General features: G+C 43.6%; 1 protein-coding gene across 1 annotated transcript in view; it reads left to right on the top strand.

Annotated features, from left to right (window-relative positions):
- pou2f2b (POU class 2 homeobox 2b) overlaps positions 1 to 24,198 on the top strand; it is a 44,298-nt gene that overhangs the window by 6,927 nt on the left and 13,173 nt on the right. The gene's annotated exons all lie outside the window — the stretch shown is intronic.

Below are 24,198 nucleotides of genomic sequence, written 5' to 3'. Positions count from 1 at the left end.
CCGGGTTTTAAGGCAGCGAACATGTCTGCTGTAAGCAATGTCACATCATCGCAAATGCAGCCTCTGGAGTCCGCTTAGCTCACAAACACATACACACAACGAAGACTCTCCAAAAGCAGCTCAGCCCTTTGAGGGAGTTGAATGCATGTTTAATCTCCCTCTTTTCTTTCTCTTCTCTGCATTTTCCCTTTTCTTTATCCCCTCTATCCTTCCTGCTCTCCATCCTTCTCTCGGCAGGAGCGCTCTGTTCTGAAATTAATCTGTTGTACTCCACCACCTCTTCTCCCTCTCATTCCCTCGTGCAATCTCTCTCACTCTGCCTTTCTTTTATAAGTGCATAGCCCCACTCTTTTTTACATTGCTTGTGAAAACAAGTGCCAGGGTATTAAAAAATACTCCAGAGTTGGCCAAAAAAAATTACATCACTAATGATTTTCAACTTAAAAACATTAATATTCCAGGCTGAATTAACAACTTAGATGTTGTTACACCTCCAGTGCGTTGGTAATTACTCCAGCTGGGCTCCCTTTCTACCTGCATCTTTCCGCACCAACAATATTCACTGGCCATCTATAAATATTAGGGGGCAGAGAAAAAGGGGGGGTGACAGAGGGAGGCGTTACCCCTCCTTCTTCTGTACAAGGGCTGCACCCCTCTGTCCCTTTGTCTGCTTGTAAAGGGGACGAGGGAGGAGGCGTAGCGCGGGGGGCGCCGAAGGAGTGACTAAGTGACCTCTCTCTCCCCTTTCTTTTGACGCTCCCATGTTCTGTCCATTTTGTCGTGCACGTCCCTCTCCCTCCCTCCTCTTTCATCCTCTTTCGTTCCCCCTTTTTTCAGCCTGGTTAAGTCACCATGGCTGTTGGCCTTATATGTCCTGTCTTCGCTCTCCCTCTCCCTCCCTCGCTCTCCCTCTCTCTCCCTCTCTCTCTCTCTCTCAGCCTGCATCTTCAGCAGCAGCAGCCTGGTTGCCAAAGTGTCTGTAGGACACATTAAGGCCCATAAAAGCCTAGTCTGCGGTCGCACTCTTAACCACCAGTCAGAGGTAGTGTACAAAAGTGACTTTAAATGAGTCTGTGATTACCCTGGAACATGGAGAGATACTGAAGTGGCCAAGAGAGTGTGAGACAAGGCCAGAGCGTCAGAGAGGAGAAGAAAGAGCCGCTCTTGGATGTTTCTTGAGTCTCTTAAGGAAAATTGAACAGAAGCGAATATTTGTTTCTCCAACAGTTAAGAGCTAAAAAGGATACCTGAGTGGAATGAGCGATGAAAAGTTGTAAACCGAATTTCCTGCCGCCAACCCCCCCTTCATCAAAACCTGCTCGGCCCTCCCCTCCCCACCATCACCCCTCCTCCTAATTGGCCACATGCTGCCTTGAGTGACAAGTGTAATCATCAGTCAAATTATGATGGGGGGGAAGAAGGTGGAGGCCAGGGGAGGTGGAGGAGGAAGAGAGGAACAGCAGAAGGTGGTGGCGAGGGGGGTGGGGGGTTGAAAGGAAGTGCTTTGATCAGAGATAGAGAGGGGGTGAGCGGGCAAACAGACCGAGCTACATGGAAACCTGCTGTCCACACACCTGCTGCTTCATAGATGGGTAACATTAACACCCTCAGACCTCAGTGTACTATACAACATCACAGACGAGCTTTGTAGCAGCCCTCTGTAAGCACAGTTAATTGGAAAAATGTGTATTGATTGGCGTTACAGTGTAAACTTGCCATTGAACTTGGACTTCTAGCTTTTCATTTCAACCCTAACAGCAACAAACCTTCTCTGCTGTCATTACAATTGCAACACAGACTAGAACAATGAAATCACAGGGTGTGGTAGCAGCACAGGCTTTGATTCTCACTTGGACGCACCGGGCCAGGTCCATGTTATATTTGGATGTACTTTGTTAGCGAGAGCAGATGTTAGCTCTCCAGCCAGCTAACGAGGTTTACAGTAATTAGGAGTGCTGATGAAGCGCTTTGATTCTCCGGCTGTGGCGGCTCTCTCATTAGCGGCTAGCTAGCTAGCGCTGCAGCAGGCGCTCCAGTCACATCCTATTAGGCGGCTCAATGTACACTCTGAATTAGGAACAGGAGATTAAGTGGAGATGAAAACTGTCTGTGTACACACACAGATTAATGCACACACACATGCACGCACGCACACACACACACACACACACACACACACACACACATAAACTCAGGCTTTTTTTAAAAATACCAGCAAAGTTCACATACACTAGCTGTTATAATGAGGTTAGTAGAAGAAAATTCCTCCTTTGGAACCAAATATTTAATCACATACTAATTGGAGCTGGTGTTACACTGATCATGAAGCATGCCTCAAACTTATACATGTGCCAAGTTTCTTTTAAAACAAATAGGGTCTTTATCCAACAAAATGATAAATTCAACAACAAGGGGAATAAAAAGACACATTTTGGGGAAAAACATAGTTTGTTCATGTGCGTTTGCATGAACCTTTTATCCAAGCAGTTGAATATTTCCTAGTGTTTTCAACAAGTTAGAGCAAACAAAGAGACAACCTTGAAAATACTCCAACATCCTTTATTCCCCTTTTTATTTTTCTCCTCGCTATTCGTCAATACTCTCTACATGCTCCTCTCCGCTCACTCCTCTCCCTCTCTCTCGTCGTCTTTTGTGTGATGGAGTGATTATTGAGGACGTGGCTCCTGTGTTTAACGCTGGTTGATGAAGTCTGCCTTTGTCTGTCTGCGCTAACCTGTCGCAACCGGGACACCGCTTATAGCAAAATCAATACACAGAGTAGAAGAGAGAGAGGCCTGGCGAGGGAGGTAGAGAAAAGAAAGGAGAGGGAGGAGGGGTGTTCGAAGGTAGATGAAGGCAACGAGGTGCAAGGATAGAGCAGGAAGTCATCGGCAGGAAAGGGGAAGAGAGTAAAATGGAAAGATAAATACTTGACTCCAACGTGTGTGACTGGCTGGTGTCGCTCATAGTGCCCGTGTGTGTGTTTATGTGTGTAAATCAGGGCATTTATATGTATGTGTTTGTCTTGCCCGTGCACGGCCTTGACCGAGGGCCGGTTGTATCACTTGTGGTGTCCGTGCATGTGATTGTTTAAGTGCGTGTACACCCGCAGAGCGGGACAGCCGTTCCTGTACGAGAGCTTCGTTTGCTTCCAATCCCCAGAGTCAAAATCGGTGTGAAGAGGAGAGGGTGAGCGACAGAGGGACAAGGAGAAGGACAGAGGAGGAGAGAAGGATAGGATGCGGAGAAGGAGAGGTGCATGGGGTGAGGAGGAGGAGGGAGGGGGGAGCAGTTGTGTGAGAGAGGCACAGCTGGGAAATGAGAAATGCAACCCCCCTCCCCGTATACTACCACCTTACACTCACACATACGGCACACACACACACATACACACGATCCCCATCTCTTTATCCTCCCCTCAGGAAAGAAGGGGTGGAGGTGGAGGTGGAGGGGGGTGAAGGGAAGGGAGAGGCAGGGGGGGATAGGAAGAGATGGAGAAGGGGACAGATAGGGGCATTAAAATTCATGGCCTTTTTTTTATTTTCCCTGCTGAAAATCAATAGTGTTTACTATGAATGAGTGGAACAGTGGACAACAGTGGTGCCGGGGGGACAGAGAGAGAGACAGAGAGGAGGAGGAGGAAGAGGAGGAGGAAGAAAAACGAGAGAGAGAGAGGGAGGGAGGGAGAGGTAAAGAGGAGGAGGGGTGACTTTATTGCGATAGGCAGAAGCACCAGAGGCCAAGGTTAAAGACCAGCAGGAGCAGCGAGAGATGGAAGCACTAAGTAAATTCAGTTGTCTTCTAAAACAGACATAGTACCCTGTAAATGCATATTTACTATTTGCTATCACTTGAATATAATGTAAAGTAAATCATTATCTGACCTGCTGCAATATCCACTGTTCAACTGTCTTTACTTTTCTAACTTTCCATTCCTCGTTCCTTGCCTCGGCTGACTCTACCTTTCAAAAACTGTGTGTGTTAATTGGCAGCCAGCAAACACCACGGACACGGCCTCTCACAAACAAACAGCAGACCCATACACATGCACATGCACACACACAAACTCCAGACCAGTTCACACTGAGTTGTTCTGCAACCCTGACCCTGTTTCCTGCGGCTGGAAGCCGAGAAGTTCAGGATGGCTTACCAGTGTTTTGATTAAGCACTGCCTGTGTGTCTCACACCACTTGATCAAAGAAGAAAAACAGTGTGGGTTTTTTTCCCCTAGTTTTGCTCGATGTGGCCCCTACATGTTCCATAGCAATCAAAGCTTTTAAAACAGTTATGTAGTTTTTATGTCCACAAAATATTGTCAGTAAATAGAAAATAGATTTAAGGGTGCCGAACTCTACTTCTAAATTACAGGAAAGTTTTTCCATTTTTTTCTTTTTTTCTAAGGCCAAATAGGCAGGTTTTTTTCTTGCTCCTTTTCTTTCTTTTCTACATGTATGATATCAGATTCTCACCATGGAGCCTTCAGGTTGTTTTGTGTTCGGCTGTGGTGGACCGCATGAGCGTGTGTGTGCACACACATGTGCCCGTATGTGCATGGCTATCTAGTGCGTATAGCGCCTGTCACTGTGCACACACTGGTGTGTTCTTGCATTGTTGTGCATGTGGAAGTGTGTGTGAGTGAGCTGTGCAGGGGGTGATATATATTCAGGCAGCTCATGCATTATGGAGAGTGCAGGTGAGAGCGTCTAAATGTGAACTTCTGGTATGTGGAGGGTTCAGGGCCAATCTCACCGAAGCCTTTGGTATTAGCATAGCATCTCCATTTCAAATCGGCCTGTCAAAAGCCTGCAGCATGTTTTATTCAGCAACCGATATTGATCACATATTATGCATACATAACAAATCTAAGCCTTTGATATGTATATGATACTGCTTTGCAAATATGCTGCATGCTGAATGTAGATGTTTGTTATGTGCATAAACTCTGCAACTCTTTGGTGATGCAGAAATATTTTTGGTTTTTTTGCAGCTACAGGTATTTGATGTAGTGATAGTATGCAGTGATGTTGATCAGGTGCTAAAGTTGGGAGCTGGGAATGACTTGTTTACTGGTCAAAGGGGAGGACAGAGGCAAGCAAAGTGCCTCCATTCAGCCGCTGTGTGTGTGTGTGTGAGTGTGGACACTGCATCGTCTGCAGGGATGAGGAGAGTTTGCTGAGGTCAGAATGGCACGACGCTTCTTTCCTGTGGGCTCAAGCTTGTGTGTTCATTACTCCAACGCCTCAAAAGACCAAAGTGGGTGTTGTGTGCTAACTTCAATTTCTCAATCCACTTACAGAGCTTCTAGCTTCTTGGTCGAAATGACCTCCAAGCACATATATACATTAACAGCCAACATTTCACTATACCAGCTTCTCTTTGTCCATCAACATGTTTTTCCATCAATAGTTCTCCATGTGTTAAACTGGAGAGACCTAGGGCCATCTCTGCCTCTCTATCATGTGCCGGTTTTTACCATCACGCTGCATCGGCGCTGCACTAAATCTCCCTTCTCTAAATGACTGGAGTGGATGAGAGGTCACAGTATATGGGGGAGGAGGACAATGCAGGCTTTAGCTGTGATGGAGCTTGCTTTTTCACCCTATAAGAGCAGAGGTGGCCCATTTGCTGAATGGGACACCGGGAAGGTAAATGCTGGTTTGTTTGGGGATGAACCTTCTTTTCTGTCCACGTGACTTTGCTCATGAGGTTGAATTCAGTGTTTCATTAGCTTTCTGTCTTGTATGCCTTGTTTTTTTTTTACCATCTTGTCCACCTCTCTCTCTTTCTCTCTCAGCACTCTGTTCCCTTAGCGACCGTTTCCAAGGTGCCCATTCCCAAGGGCTGGAGGAGGGGTCCAATGATGTCATGCATGCATAACTCCACACCTGTAATTCATGTCCTGTTCTCCCCTTCCTCTCTGTCTCTGTCACTTTTCCTTTTTTGTATTTTTTCTACACAACTATATTTGTCCATCTGTCTGTTTAACCCAATCTCAAATGCTTTTTCAATTTCTGTTTTTCTTCCTACCTCTGTGGGAAGAAAGCTTTATTACACATCTGAAACTGCTTTTCCCACCTTCTTCCCGCAAGAATAAAATTCACTTTTGATTTAGGAATCACTTTGGTTTGTCCCAGACTTTGAGTGTTTTGTTTTAACAGTGACGCTTATCTTTTCACTTGCTGTTAAAAGACAGACAGTTGAGCTGCCCTCTGTCCACTGTGTACATGACTCTCTACATCTGCTCCATGTTTAAAAGGTCATTTGTCAAACCTGACATTTTCTGCCCTTACCAAAGGTTTCCTCAATATCCAGCCCGGCTCTCCCCATTCAGAGTTTATGTTTTTTCATCTATTTGTTTGCTTTTGTATAAACCTTTTCTGACAATACGTTTCTCTTCAGTGTCAAAAGATATCAAGAGAGTAGGAGGCTGAATTCTATCATCTTGTAATGTTCAATAAATTAAGGAATGACAGATGTGGTCCATTGTGTGTGTGTGATGTGTGTGTGTGCAAGGAGTGGGTTTGGGTTGCCTGGGAAATGGGGCCAATGCCGATGAAATGTAAGTTGCAACCGGAAGTGCAGAGAGTAGGCACTTGCACACACGCTCAGTGGAGTCTGATTAGGGATTAATGCGTGTGCGTGTGTGTCTGTGTGTGTATGCCAGCAGGATGTTTTTACTCAGCACAGGTTGTCACTCTCCTGTTTCCCCCTGTGTACCTTTTGTTCCACCCCGATTCCACCATTTTGGTTTTTGTTCCGGACAAAAAGAGGCCCCACAGCAAGGCCCCCTACCTGAGCACCGCCTCCCTCCTGATATTTTTCAAAGCTGCCACTGCCGACATACACTCCCCCCTCCTCTCTCATCTACCATCCTTTCTCTCTTCACCTCTCTTTATAGGCGTTACCATGATCAAGGAAAGTATTGGCAAAGCATATTTTACAAGTTTACAATGTAAGTATAATAAATCATAGTTTGCACATTATTATACTATATACACTATATACTATAACAGTAAAAAAGTATATATATGTTTATATATATATTAAAAACAAAATATAAAAATGGGAAAAAATAAAAATAAGATTTTTTTGTGTTTGGTTGTTTCCCTCATATTTTTCTGCATCAATGGCATTGCCAGGTTTCTTTTCCCAAGTAAATATTGACATTTTTTGGGTCTGAACTCTCGGTATTTTGAAACCCTTGAAGTTTTATTTTGGTGAAGATGTCTGTATACAGGCTGCAGCAGGAAGCAGGAGGAGTTGCTGTCTCTACCAAGCACTCAGGAACGGAGCAGGCCTAGTGGCCACCATAGAAACCGAATCTGAGTAGGACAGACATTCACATCAGCATAGCAGCGTGTTCAGAACAGGAACCATTTTATGTGTGGCATTGTCATAGCGACCTTTGTAGTGGATTGACTTCCATAAACTTCTATATAAACCAACTTGCAGCAATTCCTGGATTCATTGAGGTGAGGTGTTGCAGTAACAACCAAACGAAGCATGGAGAGCCAGCCGCTAAAGGAGTAAAATTTAATTAATCCACACACACGCCACACCAAAGCAAAGGTAACAACTTTGTTCTGCTCACTTTTCTTTAATCATTGTAACGGTTCCTCTGCCCCATCCACCGCCACTAAATACAGACAGGTAGATAAATATCCAACTGTCTGTCTCCAGAGCTTTTTAAGTGTGTTGTTATGATAAAAAACTAAAAACAATCCCCCTTTTGTTAAGTACCAGCCAAGTCATCAAGGTCATATAAAACAGTGCAATGTCTGTTTTTGGTCTCTGCAGTGTAGGTCACATTACACAAAAATACTTATCTGGAAAATGACTCAAATGTGCTCTGTTTGGTCAAAAAAGTGGAAGTCTGAAGACAAGTTTTTTTGCGTTAGTGCCATCTGAGCATACGAATAAATGGGGCACCAGTGTGGTCACAGTATTCAGGTCACTGAATGCATCCCAGGCCTCTACCTTTTGTTGTCGGCAGAACTGACACAGTCAGGTTTCTGTGGGTTGCCAGGTTTGTCTGTGTCCACCAGTCTCAGCAGTCAGGTTGTGGTCACTCAGGGTCTATTTTATTCATGTCTTTTTCAGTCTCCCTCACTTTCTCTCTGCTTAGCTGTGTGCTGTTGTGGTGATGGGAGGGCTCTGGTGGGCTTGTTGAATGAACTCTGTGGTTGTGCTGACAAATCAATGATAAAGAGTAATGACATCAACAGTGTAATGTATCTCCTTGTGCTTTCATTGACTCTCTGTCTCCCCCCTCGACTCCCCTCTTACCGTTTATGCCACTTTGGGTCTTTGACTTCGTTTTGCACCATAAACTATGTTTCTATCTATTTATGTTTGGCATTATATGTATCTTTTATCTCTGTCGTTTGTTTCTCTCTATTGGTCTGTCTATCCCCTAACTCCCTCCCTCTCTCTCTCTCTCCCTCTCTCTTTCTCCCTCCCTCTCTCTCTCTATTGATCCAGTCATAGTTTTCTCAGTCTTCACAGTACTGGGCCGCTCTAATCAATACAGATAATTGTCTGCTCTCTCTCGATGCCAAACATAGTCTCCCCTCTCCCCTCTCCCTCCCTTTCTCCCTTTTTATCAATGAACCCCAGTCTTCCCTCACCACTCCTCACCCACCCCACCCTCCCCACCTCCAGACGGGGATTCCCCCTCCCCTAATCACGGGAGATAACCTGCTTTCTTTACCGATTTTCTCTCACCCGCCCTCCCCCACACACATCCCCGCCTCGCCCGCTACCTCCCTTTCCTCCCTCGTTCATCGATTACCGTGAGAGCCAGGGCCCGGCCCGCCCGCCCTACAGATGTAAACACACACAGCGATCGTGTTGTGGTTTAGTTACCGTTCGACCGCTCCTCGTGTGTGGGCCCTTTGGTTAATCAGTGGGATCCAGCGGTTTTCGCCTGGTTTTCTGTCTTGACTCAGGCCCATGATTGTCAGGAGGATGATATTCTACTTTAACCATCTGGCCTATGACCTGTCATCTCAAAAATATTGTGATGTCAAGGCAGGCATCCTTGACCAGTAGAAGGCCCCAATCCCTTTTCTGATTGATCTGGATTTAATCTTGTGAATAAGTGCCTCTAATACTGTAAAGCAGCAGAAGTCAAATCAAATCCATTTTATCAATGTAGCCCAAAACTAGGGATGCATCAATCCAACGTTTTCTTTCCCAACACCGATACCAACACCTGGGCTTCATGTCGGCAGAAGTACTGATCCAGCATTTAATTAATAAGCTGTATGTCTCATTGTGTGGGAGTGACTGGGATCATTCTTTTGTAGAGCAACTTCAGGCTTGACTTTAACATTGCTTTCCTAACTTTGTAAAACAAAATGTTACAAATAAATGCATACATAAACATTAACTGAATTGTTATTTATTAAAATAATACATCATGCACCTGCAACTTAGGAAAAAAGGCTTCAACAAAATGGTCAGAAACTAAACAGAAACTAAAATTCCAGGGTATAATGTATATAAAATATAAACTCGTAGTTATTTGATTTCCAATGGGTGTTACCAACCACCAAAGACCAAAATGCCACATGAGCAAGAATCAGAGCAATGAAATGGCACCCTCAACCGATTGGGGCTAACGATTATGTTATTATATATATTACTAAATGTATTTCTGAAAACATTTAAGCCAAGAAGTAGGCAACACTGTAACATAATCTTGATTTCAGGACTGCATAGTTTGACAGTTTGATGTAAGATTTTGTGAGTTGCGTTGGGTGTCAGACGTCCTGTCCAACCCGCCACATATAAGAAAAACAGTGGGGGCCTAGTCGGCTGGAAATCTGCCTGAATGGAAGAGTGACGGGACTTATCTGCCAGAGCAAATAAAACATGAGCTCGGCAGATTGGACTGGTTTCCAGGCTAGCACCCTCTGCCCTTAGACCCTTGATTCGGGTAAGAAAAACCTCCACAAAACCAACCTTTAACAGCCAAAAAAAAGGAGAAACCTCAGAAAGAAAAACAGAGAAGAGATACCTCTCCCGGCATGAACAGACGTGCAATAAATGTTGTATGTACAGAGTAAACAAAAGTAGCAGTGTTACAATATGCAGAAACAGAATAAAAATATTAATAGAACAAAGAACCTAACATATGAAGTAAATATTTAGTGCAATAAGTTAAAGAGTTTCAAGAAAAAGAGCAAAGACTGCAGTGAACAGGCGTATGTTCACAGTTGGACCCGGTGCAGCATTCATATTCTGTTTCTACATATGAAATCCTGGGTGTTTAATAATGCATCCACCCATCCAGCCAACAAGACAGGTTATAGGCCTGCAGGTTATTGTACTGTGTGTGAGTGCAGGTGCGCGTATGTGTGTGTTCACATTCGTGTGTGTGTGTGTGTGTGTGTGTGTGCGTGCGTGTGTGTGTGTGTGTTCTTCTTCTATGAATCAGACATGTAGCATCCAGCAGAAGTCTCTGATGTATACTCTATCACTGAACTCAATCTGGAGCTGCGCGTAAACCACACAGGCAATATCAATGACAATATATATACAGTATATGTATTCAATGTTTACACAAATATCTCATATCCACTCGCATCTGCTGCAACTGATAGCTGAGGCAATGTTTCTGTTTGGTCTTTACCACAAGAGGAGTAAGTGAGATGGAGTTGGAAAGGGAAAGAATGCGTTTCAATCATGATGTAGGTCAAAAATAAAATGATTTGGGAAAACAGAAGATAGCAAGAGCAAATGATTTGTATTTGAATTGTAGGGGTGTACATGAGTTTTATGAATATGTTTGTGCATCAGTGACTTATCTGTACGATTGAATGTGTGCGTGTGTTTGTTTACGAGCATGCCGGCCTGTGCGCATGCATGTGCACATCTGAGACAAACGGAGAGAGTCTGGAGGCTAGGCTCAGGTTTACACGTGTGTGATCAGACTAAGCAGGGCTTAAAAAGGCCAGCAGCGGGATGGAGAGGGGAAAAGGAGGGTGGAGGGAGTTGATGCAGCAGGGTTATATTGTCCTGGAGGAGGTTTAGGGAGGGGGAGGTTGGGGTCGGACGGGAGACAGCAGGGATCCTCCTCGCCCCCTGGGAGTTGAACCGACAACCCCCTAACCTTCCTCTAGCCCTCTGGTCATGGACTTGAACCCTGTAACCCCCTGATGGACAATCTGTTCTTCTCCCCAGCCTCACTGCAGCACTGTGCATGCCATTAACGGATAAATAGGCTGTGTGTGTGTGTGTGTGTTTGTGTGTTTGTGCGTGTGTGGTTGCGTGTGTGTGTGTGTGTGTGTGTGTGTGTGTATGAGTCAAGTGTTTGGTCAGTTGGCTGTGGCTTTGACGTTGGGTCTTGCCCCCTTTTTATTTAATGCTTGTCAAACACAGGAGGTGAAAAAAAAGAAGAAGCCTGAAGCGCAGTGATTTGTTATTTTGATTCTTGTCTCTGCTTTGTTGAGATTTCTGTTTTCTCAGCCCTAGTGAGAGCTGATTTTTTTTCTTTTATTTTGCACTTATTGAAATAGATAAATAGAGCACTGTGTGTGATCCACATGGGCTTTCTCTGTCTCCCGTGGATCCCAGCTCTCCTTGTGTCCCTCTAACGAGGACAGGAGCAGAGAGGTTTATGCATGCCCGGACCCGGCTCATTCTTCACCTGTCAACAAAATCATTCTCACCTCGGAAGAAAAAATGGAGATACAGTAGGGAGGAGGACAGGACTGTTTGTAAGAGGGGAAAGGATATGAGCAAGGAAAGAAGAGGGTTGATGTATACTCCTCTTGGCCATTTTTTTTGCTCTCCTTTATTTCTCTATTTCTTCCCTTGTTTGTGTTTGTGGGATCTTCTTATCAGATCTCAGCTCCTTTCAGGGCCTCAGTCAGGGGAAGAAGCCAGACGCCTCCATCTCTCTTTCATTCAATCTCTCTGTCTCTCTTGCTTTCTCGTGCTCTCCCTCTCCTAACCTTTGAGAATAAGAGCCTTGAATTTGAATTTCAGAGTAAGCTAGCGAGCAAGAGGAGGGTTTGTAAGGAGGAGGAGGAGGCGGTGAGGAGGGGAGGGGAGGCTTGGGCAAGGGGGTTGGAGGGGGGGTGGTTGTTGGAGCCGCGGTCGTTGAGAAAGGGCCTGCTCAGCGCGTCCCCCGGCCTCCCCCCTTAGAGGGGCCCCGATCGATACAAACTCGGAGCAATAAAGCTTTCCCCCTGTCATCTCTGCAGAATACAAAGCAGAATAGAGAGAGGGAGAGAGAAAGAGAGGGAGAGAGAGAAAAAGAGAGAGAGAGAGAGGTGAAAAGCTGTTCCGCTAGCCAGACCAATTTCCTAACCCCCCTCCTCCTCCTCCTCGCTTCACCACCGCCTCCCCAACACACCATCACCATCACCACCACCTCTATCACCCCCTTTCCTTACTTCCGTCTTTTTATCTATCGCTCTTTCACCTCTTTTCCCCAAATGCCCGATATATCCCCCTGACTGTATAGCTGAGCAGCTATCTCTCCATAATAAATACAGCATGAATAAAGTATACAATACATTCCCTGTTTCCCCAACTATTGGAAGAGAAAGGTAGAAAGGGGGGAGATGAGGGAGGAAAAGTGGCTGTGTGATGGGGAAGGAAGTAAACCGGCCAGAGAGTAGGATGGATGGAAAACAGAAAGGAAGGATAGTTATATCTGGGGATAAAGTGTGTGTGGAGGGGGAGAATAGGGATAAGGTAAAGAAAAGAGAGGGAGGGAGAGGGGGGAGAGGGATTGCACCCAAAGAAAGATGGATGTAGCGATACAGGTAGAGAGGAGGCGGAGGAATATTGATGAGGAGGAGGAAGGGGGGAGAGGAAGAGGCAAAATGTGTGCGGATGGGAAAGGGAGCGAGAGAGAGAGAGAGAGAAAGAGAGAGAGAGGTGAGGGGGTCAAACAGCAATCCCTTGAATTGAGAGCCAATTACTGTAATTGTAATCTGGATTCAAAGCATAGAGACACAGCAGTGACAGGCTCATGCAGGCAACCGTGCACACACACAAAACAGACAAAAGACAGCATGTGTGTGTGTGCATCTCAACATGCTGTGTTGATTGTTGTGTGAAACTGCAGATGTGCATGCATTTTGTGTGTGTGTGTGTGTGTGTGTGTGTGTGTGTGAGTCCCTGTCTCCATTCTTCTCCACTGAATGGCAGTGCAGGAGTCAGCCTGCCAATCAACTATTGTACTCTTGTCAATTTAATAATATTTCTGAGCGCTGACCTCCACAGCGCGCTACATCCATCGATGTATGTGTGTGTGTCTTAGCCTGAGTGTGTTCCTATATATTTCTCTGTCTCTCCCTCTTTCACCTCAGTCTAACCCCCACCCCTCCCTCCCCCTCCATCTGCCTCCCCCGGTCCCTGTCTCTCATTCTCTCCTTTATTAGAAGAAGATAGTGCGAATCCTTCATCTCTCCTCCACTAATTCTCTCCGTTATTGTCCCTCCGTTTCGGCCCTCCGTGTCTCTGCACTCCTTCACTCTGTGTCCTCCTTCCTTTTCTCGCCGTGATCTATATTGCTCGTTTTTTTTTCTTGCCGTCCTTCCCTGTTATGCTTTTCTCTCATTCTCTCTTTCACTCCATCACCTCACACTCATGTCACATCCCTATCTTTCCTGCTCTCTTTTCTCCCTCGGACCTCATCCCTCCATCACCTTATCTCAACTTCCCCTGCTCTCGCCCTCTTTTTCCTTTTTCTACCCCGCTGATGTCCCTTTTCCAGGCCGCCTCATATTCAACATTGTCCCTTTTTGCTTTTTCATCATCATAGGCTCATTTTGTCAACTCTATGTCCCCCTCTCATTCCTCACCCTCCCTCCCTCCCTCCCTCCATCCTTCCTTCCTTCCTTCCTCATCCCTCTCTCTCTCTCTCTCTCCCTCCCTCCTCCCTGTTCGTTCCCTGGGGAGGTCAGTAATAATGGTAGTGATGGAGTGAGAGAGGGAGGTGCGATTATTGTCTTGTCGGGAGTCAGAGGAATCGATCGGCCCAGAAATATGAGGCGCGAGAAAGAGCCGCTGTGTCAGATACAATAACCACCCGCTCCCGGGGGCTTACACACATACATACACACACATTTAGACACACACACAACATACAGACACATACCCGTATTCGACACGAACATACACATTTATTTGGTTCGACGCAAGTGCAGACACTGACACGCCCGCACACTCGTACCATCTTTCTTTTTCATTAAGGCAACGCACACACATCCCTCTTCTTCTGTGGTGGAGGAGAGTGGCGAGGCAGCCCAATCATCTACATGCTTTGATCTGAGATAAAGCATAGAAGTAGATCTGTTCTGATCATTCTTCATGCACAGATAAAGGGCAAGGCGAGGAAAATCGCTCACACACCTTTCACTCACGTAGCTATAAACAGACATAAACACACACATACACACGCACGCCGCACACACACGCTCACACTGAGACCTTTCACTGCTGTTGCCTGGCAACGTGGCCGAGTGTCCAATCCGAGCCGAGAACAGTGGCCAGTGATGTCACAGCTGCTGCTGACCAGCAGGTCTGAGAGAGAAAGAGGGAGACAGAGGAGGAGAAGAGAAAGTTTGAATTGGAGAAAGAAAAGGGGGAAGGTCGCAAGAAAAGAGTGGGATGATGATGAGAGGGTTTGAAGGAAAAGAGGCAGAGCAGGTGAAGAACATGCTGAGGTGAAAGAGGGGATGGGTGGGTGGAAGGAGAGAACATAGACGATGGCTGCCATACTAAAAGTACAGCCTTTTCTGTGTTTTAATTGAGAGAATGTTAAAGACTATCCTACGTCAGAGCCTGCTTTGTCAGTGTAAGTGAACAGTTTTTTCTAAAGTGGCCTCCACGCTCCTCGAGCATGCAATGAAGGACACCAGTCCCTCCCAGCAGACCCTTCACTCTTGTGCCAAAAGAAGAAGATGAAGAAGAAGAAGAGGTGGTGAGAGGAGTGAAAAAGAAAAAGATTTGAGCTTCAACCTTGGTAGCGCCGTGGGAGAGAGCGGTGTCTGTCTAGACAATCCCGGCTCCCTATGGGCTGCAGAGATGATATAGAGAGGAGGGGAATGGTGTGAGAGAAGGATGGAGGGGCGGCGGGGCCAGAGGAAAAGGAGCGATTGAGAGGTATTAGGACAGGAGAGGAATAGGTGTTGTAAAGGTGTAGGCAGCGCGCATGTGTGTGTGAGATGGCGCAGGTCCCATGGCAGCCAACAGTGTGAGTGTGTTTTAGCCCCTGCTGCTTCTCATACAAAACCTCAACCTCTGTAGTCTCCACGCTGCTAGACCTACTGTTTATAATCCTGCAACTCCTCATGGGGCTACACCTGCACACACACACACACACACACACACACACACACACACACACACACACCTATACACCACACTGGATTTTAAATCTCTCACCTTGTAGAATAGAGTCTTGCTGTTGGACTGTGTGTATAGGACTTGGTGGGTCCATCACTGAGCCGTGCTCTGTCCCCTCTATAAGAAGAGGAATATGATGGATTATATGAATTAGAGCCAGTGTGTGCGCCAGGCCTGAGGCTGCACTAGATATAGGAGGAGCGAGCCGTGGAGGGATACTGAACTGGTTTGGAGACCTCTGAATTGTCCCTGTAATGACCCATTATACACACACAGCGTCCTCACCCCCAGCTAACATCCTCTTTCCAATCTTTTTATTCCTGTCTTTCTATCCCTCACCTTCATTCCCATCACTCTTTACCTTCTCCTTCATACCCTTCCCTCTTTTTTTCCTTACTATTCCTCTTTTTCTCCCTCTTAGTACCCCTCCACCCCTCCCTCCCTGCCTCTCCCTCTCGCTCTGACAGTGGAGTGATTGATGGCGCTCTAGAGGCCTCAGCCTCCCCCCATCCTCCTCCCTGGGGTCCCACTATCAGATTGTGTGTGTGTACATATGTGTGTGTGTGTGTTTATTATCTTACAAGCATAACTTCCAAACCAAAACCACGCTCTGCTTGAACTTAACTCGTGTTATTTCCTCATAGAAGTAATTAAAATGATTACTCTTGTATTATTAATTATTTTTTCTACTCTTCAGATTACTAATGTCACATTGTTACGTAGTTTGTGTTAATATGTCGTCTTCAATTGAGATGATTTGCCACCGGCCCAATATCGTCTAAGTGGGCGAGTTTTGAGTGTTGCTGGGTCTGGTCTCCACGGTAACCAAGGTTCAGACCTCCTTGGGGCAGGAAGGCCCCCCATGGCCATGAACTGTACAACAAACACACACACACACACACACACACAGCACACTTTGATTCACCAGCCACCTACTATCGGAGCTACTCAAAAAAATCTGCACACACACAGAGACACACACGTTGGTAGTTACGTGGGTAGATTGGAGTTTGAACAAAGGTCACGGCCAAAGCCAGGCTGCCCAGACGACCTCTGACCCAGAGAAACGCCCCTTCCCCAACGCGCAGTCTGTCACTGTCCTTGGACGGGCCTGGCAGTCTGTCCATCCTGATGAAGGCCAAAACATCATCACAAAGATAATGTGGCCAAATTAACAGATGAAACTAAAGATTTGTCTCAGGCCTTCTGTCTGTTTGGCGTCCAGCCTGCAACTTAAGGTTATATTGTGATATTGGTTATATTATATTGGTTTTGTTACCATTAAATTGGAAAGTAATGGGAAAGCAAATACTGCTATGGCTGTTTGCATGCAGATCATTTTCTAAATGAATTAATAAATTGTTTGTCGACTAAATCTCATAAAACAGATCTAAGGTGCATCCTCAAAATTCCCAAACACAGAGAGAATTAGTTAACTATCTATCACAAAGAAAAGCAGCAAATCCTTACATTTGAGAAGTTTTGCATTTTTACTTGAAAAATAACCCTCAAAAGACCAGCGTAGCATTGATGTTATGCTAGAAATGTTCTACAAAAACATTAAATGACTTGTATTGGTTGTACTATAGATTTAAATTGTGTCTAAACCGTGAGATTCTCAGCTTTCAGAGGCAAGGTTTCAGAGGTGGAGCCTTTATGGCAGTCGACACCGAAAGTGCGTGCAATTACGTGATACGAAAACTGACATTAGTTACATAATGTGAAACTTAATATTGATCAAAAGATAAAAGCAGGACAGTATCCAATAAATGGCTGTAATTCACAGAGTAAAAGGTGTATTTGTACCAAACTTCACATCCAAAACACCTAAATACAACTTTTCACATTGAAAAAAACAAAAATGCTGGTTGACTATGGAGTTATTCAAGAAAAAAAAATGCATACGCTATTTATATGTCAAATATAGTATGCTCAGACAAAGATAATGCATGATGGAAACTTTACACTGCACCATTAAGAAAGGGTATAAATCATACGATGTGAAAACTTGATACTGGCTGTAAAAATAAACTCAGAATTGTCAAAAAAATATAAAACCAGGTCCCTGTATTTCTTTGTCTATGTAGACTTTAGAGATTTAATTGATAATTAAAACATTCAGTGGTTAATTATCTCAGCTGTAAATCCAGACGTTTACCTAAAAATATTGTGCATTTCTTAAGAAAGCTATGTGCCGAAGTTTCTGTACTGATTTGTCCTCATAGTCAGTATATACTTAAATATCTTATCTTAGTTTGTATTTGAGGGCAGATTTTAAAGGATGTCTCTATATAACAGAGAGCACCTTCAGTGCAGCACCATATGCACTTCTTAGTGAGCGTCTATCCAGCAGTACATTGGGCTGTTGTAAATCACCACATAAAGTATTTATAAGGTTAAACTTGGGAACTCTGCTGCCGTTAGCTTTTGAATTAGTGAACTCGGACCGAGGGAGAAGGAAGGGGGAGGGAGAGGAGGGGGTGAACGGTGGTCCGCCTTGTCCCCTCTCCCGTAGATGGAGCCTGTTTGTTCATCAGGATTAGAGAATCAAGAGTGCCACCTTGTGGTCGCCTCAGCTTACTGCCAGAGCAGCATCTTGACACTTTCTGATTTGAAAATCTAGGCAGTTATTTCTGCTGAAACATGCTTTTTTGTTTCCTCAAGATCACTCCACATTTTCACTTATTTAGCAGCTTCTTAGTGTGTTAATCCAAGTGGGCGGCACTGACAGTGGCTCAGATCTGCAGTGTTCCACTTTGATGCCACATCTCTCCATCACATCTGAAGATGTGGCTTTCTGTGGTGTATCACTGTGCAGCCCACAGTGTTGGGTGGTCAGTGGTACAGTGAGTGTAGTGACAGAGTTTTTCCTTCCGCGCGGGTTAGAGTGGAACTGTGGCTGGCAAACTTATCTGAGGATGTCTCACATCTTCTTTTGTTGGTGTCGACCTTCCTCGACAGACCACCTTACACCCACTGATGTCTCACTGACAACAACCCCTCAGTCATACACAGGCACAGATATGACCAGGGAGAGATGGCCATGACTCATGGTAGACAACACATACTACGAGAGCTTGTTAGAAAAGCTTAGGGTTGAGGAAAAACTCTACTCAGTTGAGTTTTGGATAGGTTTTGAAGCTACACCGGGTCACATATTGTGCAAATGTATCATACACTCTTCGGTCAGAATGTCAAGCCTGATGTTTTTCTCTTGCGTGTGTGTGAGTGAGTGAGTGTGTGTGTGAGTGGCTGTTTCCAGCCGCGCCATCACTTTCCGTCGGCACCCGTCATCCCCCTCTTTTTCAACTCGTCTATCTCTTCGATCTCCTCGCTCACTCACTCTCCCACTCTCTAACCTCTTGCGTGTCCCCCTTTCTTGCATTCTTTTTTCTCTCTCTTTTGTCTTGTATTTTTCTCTCCTCAGTGCCGAGTTCCTACTCTTTTGAGGCTTACTTCCTGTTGTGTTGCAGGATGTGGGGAGGAGGTGGGGCTTGGGGGGTGTGGACTAGAGAGAGAGTAATTCTTTCTCAACCATATGATTTAATACACTCCTCCTTTTTGGTTTGAGAGAGAGAGGGAGAGTGAGAGTTTTTCTTTACGTAGCGCGCACACACTCTCTCTCACACAGATATGACCAAGACAGCAGCAATAGCAGCAAAGGACTTCTTCAGTATGTGGTTGCCAGGTGAGTGACTGTCTGTGCAGCCCTCTCTCTGTTGGCCTTCATTTACCAAGACCAATTAAGCTTTGCGTGAGGGAGAGGGCACTGTGTGTGTTTGTCTGCGTGTGTGTGAGAGAAAGAACTGTGTCTATACTGTTGATTAATGCCACTGAGTCTAACAAGCTCAGCTAATTAGAGAACATCAAAGAGGGAGAGGTGGTACGAGGAGAAAGATGTGGAGGGATGGAGGGATGGAGGGATGGATGGACGCCTGTCGCAGGCGGAGGGAAAGGTCAGACACCTCGCCAACCTATAGCATTTCTCTGTGTGTTTATGCTGCATATTGAATGCAAGAAAAGCTTGCAGAAAATACAGTAAAAACAGTGCTTTAAAATGTCTTTTAAAACATACTGGTAGTGGAAGAATTAGTGTTGCAGCCAATATTTTTTCTATATTGGAGTTATTTTTAATTTATCATCATGAAAAACACTTTCTTTTTATTGTCTTACACTGCAGCAGTTGTGTTCAGTTTATAGATATTTTGCTGATAAGGTTTCTTCCAATGCAACTTTGAAACCGCTGTTAACTTTCTGTTTGTGTGTGTCTGAGCAGTGGGTGGTTGCACTGATTATTATTTTTGTAAGTTTTCAAAATGTAAAGTTATGTCAATGAGTTAAAAATATTTTTTTCAGAGAAGTCAGATACAAAGATGCTTGCTTTTAAAAAAAGACAGATGATCAAAAGAGGAAATGCCTAAAATTGCTGCCGCTCAGTATTTAAAAATTATTTAACTAAAATTAATCAGAAAATGTGGCTCTTCATGCCCCTCGGCCTTGTTTTGGTGGTCAGACACAGTCACAGCTGACCGACAGCGAGTCTCAGAGAAAAGCGGAGTTTCATCTGATAACTGACTCACCAATTACCAGAAATCAATTTTTAAATGTCAATAAGCTCATATTTCTCACCCTTTGATGTGCTGATATGGCTTCTTAAAAATTACACGTTCAATTGACGACATGCGTCAAGAAGTGATTCATGGTTAAGAAATCATGACCCACATCTCCACCTGATGTGGGTCACTGCTTTGACCTTCAGCGAGTTACTCCGACCAGAGTGACACAACTGTAAAACACAGAATACACCACATGCAAATTCAGAAGGTTAATTCAAAAACAAAATATCAGAAAAAATGTCACTATTTATTTTGCGTAGTTAAAAACTATGAGGTTTTTTACACAATTATTGAGGTTAAATCTTTCTGCAGTTTTGCTAATTTATGCTATAATTAATAGTAAATAAATGTGGAATTTCTCCAATTTTAATTAAGGAAAATGTAGTCCGCATTTACAACCTCACTCATCTGCTCAAAATGCATCAGTGAAGTAATTCAATATATATATATTTATAAGTAAAAAAAATAATTTATATAAATATTTTCGCTGAAAAATGAACACCATTCTGCAAAATCTCATTGACTAAGGCCTTCCACACATCTGTATATTCCAGATGCATTTACTTTTATTTGGAAGCTGTTTTATGAGTTCTTAATCAACAATTTTAGTCACTAGCCATTTTTTTTGTGTAGTTTTCGATACAGACAGCAACACTGATAAAATGAACAATGCCAACAGCACAGACTGTAATGACGCCGCTGTGACATCTCAAGTTTTCCTTTAGCCTCTTTACATTTTCATCTTCATTTTCTTGCTTTATTCTTAAAGTTTGTCATCATCCGCTCAGTTCCTTTTCTTCTATTTTTTTTGTTTGGTTCTTATGATCAGGATACTGATACTAAATAAAGGATGAATGAAACTTTAATTTTCAAATTTTTACATTAGCTTCAGTCTTCAACTCCGTCCAGATGTGCTAAAGCTGTTGAGTCGCCGACTCTGACGCTCAGTTTTAAATGGAAAATACTTATTTGCAATCAAAAACCCCTGAGCGCTTTTTGTTTTTTGAAATCCATAGTTAGTAGATGTGATGACTCCAGTTCCCAGACACACCCCTCGGCACTGGGGTTGTGTCCTGAATCAGGAAGTGGGGTGAGGGGTGCTGGTGGGGGGGTTTGGGGTAGTTGTTGCGGAGTTTCATCTCGGCTAGAATACCCAGAGGAGAATAACAGAAACAGCCCAGACTGAGCACAGACACTGTTGTTCCTTGTTCTTTTTCTGTTGCATCATTTTTTCATGACACAGGATTATACAGCATTAAAATTGCTCTGTTTTAGATACAGTGAGTTTGGTGAAGCTCTCTAGTCTCAGAGGGTCAGAGTTAAACCCTGAGCTTTGCTATGAGATTAACATAACAGCTTAATGAGGGACGATATAGACATAGTAATTCAACCTTTGATTTTTTTACTACTTTTTACCACACGATGAACAAGGAGCCACTGATCAGAGATGCTGCCTCTTTTTCATAAGTATTTAAACAAATTCAGCGAAACTGTACAAACATTCATTCATGCCACTGTGCAACACGTCAAGCTAAATTAGCTGTGTTTGTGCGTGTGCAGCAATGTGTCGCAAAAGAGAGGCGAGGTTTTTAAAAAGATAGAGTGAAAGAGAGGGAGAGAGAATGAGAGAGAGCGGGCTAATATTAATAGCCTGGCTGACAGTAAGTGTTGGGTTTAGCACTCTGCGTTCAACCCGGTACAAGGGGAAGTCGGGAGGGGAAGTGAGAAAAAGACACAGCATCTTGATATACTGTCCCACTACTGTATTACTGACCACATTATCCACCATGCTACTGTCTGTAGGCCATTTTGCACCATGAATCAATACACACCTTCCCCGGGTGTCCTGCGAGCGGGCAGCACAGTACAAGAGGCAGCACTTTGGGAACTTCATATTACAGCTGTTTTATGAGCTGGACAATCATTTTATATGGTGGATTTGGCTTTTGGTATTTCACACAGCACATATAGAAGACTGGAGCACATGGTAGCCCAATGTAAAATATTAACGCTGTTTTGTAAAGTTGTGCATTCTGGGAGGAAGACATTACATTTTCACCACAAATTGAGCAACACTGGGCAGTTTTTCAGTTTCACTAATAGTCAAGATGCCGTCTCGTGCCAGCTGTGTGCATGTAATGTTGGAATAACCACAAATAGACACCCAATAATAGATTGACCAGATGTAAGCATCCAGATTTTGGGACCAAATTAGCTTCTTTTTTTTTTGCAGAAGTCCGTTTATTTGAGGGAAATCCTGTGGTCAGTGTGTGTGTCCTGACCTCAAGTTATAATCAGTGTGGCAGCAGAGTGGAGCTTTTCTAGCTCATCATCACTTCCCCCTTCCGCTAAAAAGACACTGCTTGTACCAAAGTCCACTGTTCTCACATCTGTTTCACTGAAACAGACCTGTTTGTGCTGCAGCTGAATGTGCTTTTGATGAGGGAGCAGCTCGTTCTAGGTCTTGTCTTCAGAATGATTGCAGTGGACTGATGGTTCAGCTATTTAAAAGTATATTGGTTATATTTATTACAACCGTTACAACACTCTGTATGGTACCTTCTTACCTCCAGTATTCTTTAAATTATCCATATTTCATTATTTTGTTCTTACGTTTTTGTTGCCCTTTAGTGTGATGCATATAAGTGCTAGAAATTACTGTAAATTGCTGCAAATAATATTACTGTAAATAAAGCTGCTACTGACTCTGAGGTCAGTAGTGGTCAGTGGAGCAGTCTTCTTCTTCACGTGTCACTGCTGCCCCCCGATGGTGGAAACCATGCTTGACCATTTGGTCGTTGGCTTTATAGAAAGTTAGACAAAAGTGTTTTGTATTTAATGTTTCTCTGATAAATGATAAAAGTGCAGTAATGTGGGAGATTATAATAGTGTGTCATAGTGTCAGCGCTCTCTCTCTCTCGGCTGCATCGCAAGAAACAGCAGGATGAAGAAAGGAGTGATAAATAGGAGGGGAAGGGGTGAAAGGGGATAGAGAAAAGGGAGGAGGGAGACTGAGAGTTTATTATGCAGGTGGGAGATATAATTAGTTGGTCGTTGGGCAAATTTGCATGTTTTCACAAAAGGGAAGTAGCTCTGAGTGTGTGTGTGTGTGTGTGTGTGTGTGTGTGTGTGTGTGTGTGTGTGTGTGTGAGGGTGAGAGAGAGCAAGAGAAAGAAAGAAGAAAAAAAAAGGTTTCTAATGGACACAACAAAAACTTGTCTTTCAGTTTGTGGTTTCAGACAAATAAGAAGTTTTGTAGTGATGTGATACCATCGAGTGATTAATAAAACAAAACTATTGCACACTCAGAACTAAAAACTCTCCTTAAGTCATCCTCTTCCCCCTCTTTCCTCTGCTGCCAAAAAGCTCCACCGTTTTTGTAGACACAAAGACTTGGTAACACTTGATATTAAGGTACGCATATTAACCATTAACTAGTTACTTATTAGCAAGGTTTTCCCTTAACCCCAAATCCAAAAACGTTAGACGTTGTGTTAAACATTAAAAAAACAGAATATAGTGTAGATTTACAAAAAGGTAAAGTTTAGTTCACCTTCAACATTAAATACATATTGTCTTTGTGCAGTTTTTAATTGACCGTATGTCAGAAATTATTAGGATTAGCAAATTATCGCATTCTGTGTCATCATATTATTATTATATACGTTTTAAACAACTTTTTGGGGATTGGAGTTGTAATTACTGCTTAGTGAAAGTGGAGCTGTCACAGTATCAGATTTTCACTACATGATTATTGTGGCCAAAATAATTCACAACATCATCGTGGAAAAGAACATTTTGATAATTTAAAATATAGAAATAATCCCATTATTTCGTCTTTGACTTTGTTGATTGTGGATTTTGAAATAAAAGAAAAGAAAGACAAAGCAATGAAAAGGAAGTAATTTAAGAAGGCTTGGATTATTTACACAATATTATATTATATATGTGTATTACTGATATGATATTAATATCTTCTTCTTTTTTTCTAATTTCACTGTTATCATCAATATTGTATTATCACAACACTCAACTTAAAAAAGTTGTTGTTCATGAATTATGATCTTAATACTTACTCATAAAATAGTAATGTTTGTCTTAATAACACTAACTAAATCTGGTCTATTCTTAACAAACAAAACTATAAGTGTTGATAATATCCAAATAACTCTAAATTTACGCTTTAAAATTTAGAATATGCTCCCATGAGAAA

This window comes from Centropristis striata, chromosome 8 (assembly GCF_030273125.1).
Source record: "Centropristis striata isolate RG_2023a ecotype Rhode Island chromosome 8, C.striata_1.0, whole genome shotgun sequence".
Lineage (NCBI taxonomy): Eukaryota > Metazoa > Chordata > Actinopteri > Perciformes > Serranidae > Centropristis > Centropristis striata.
This window is presented reverse-complemented; position numbering and strand designations above follow the sequence as displayed.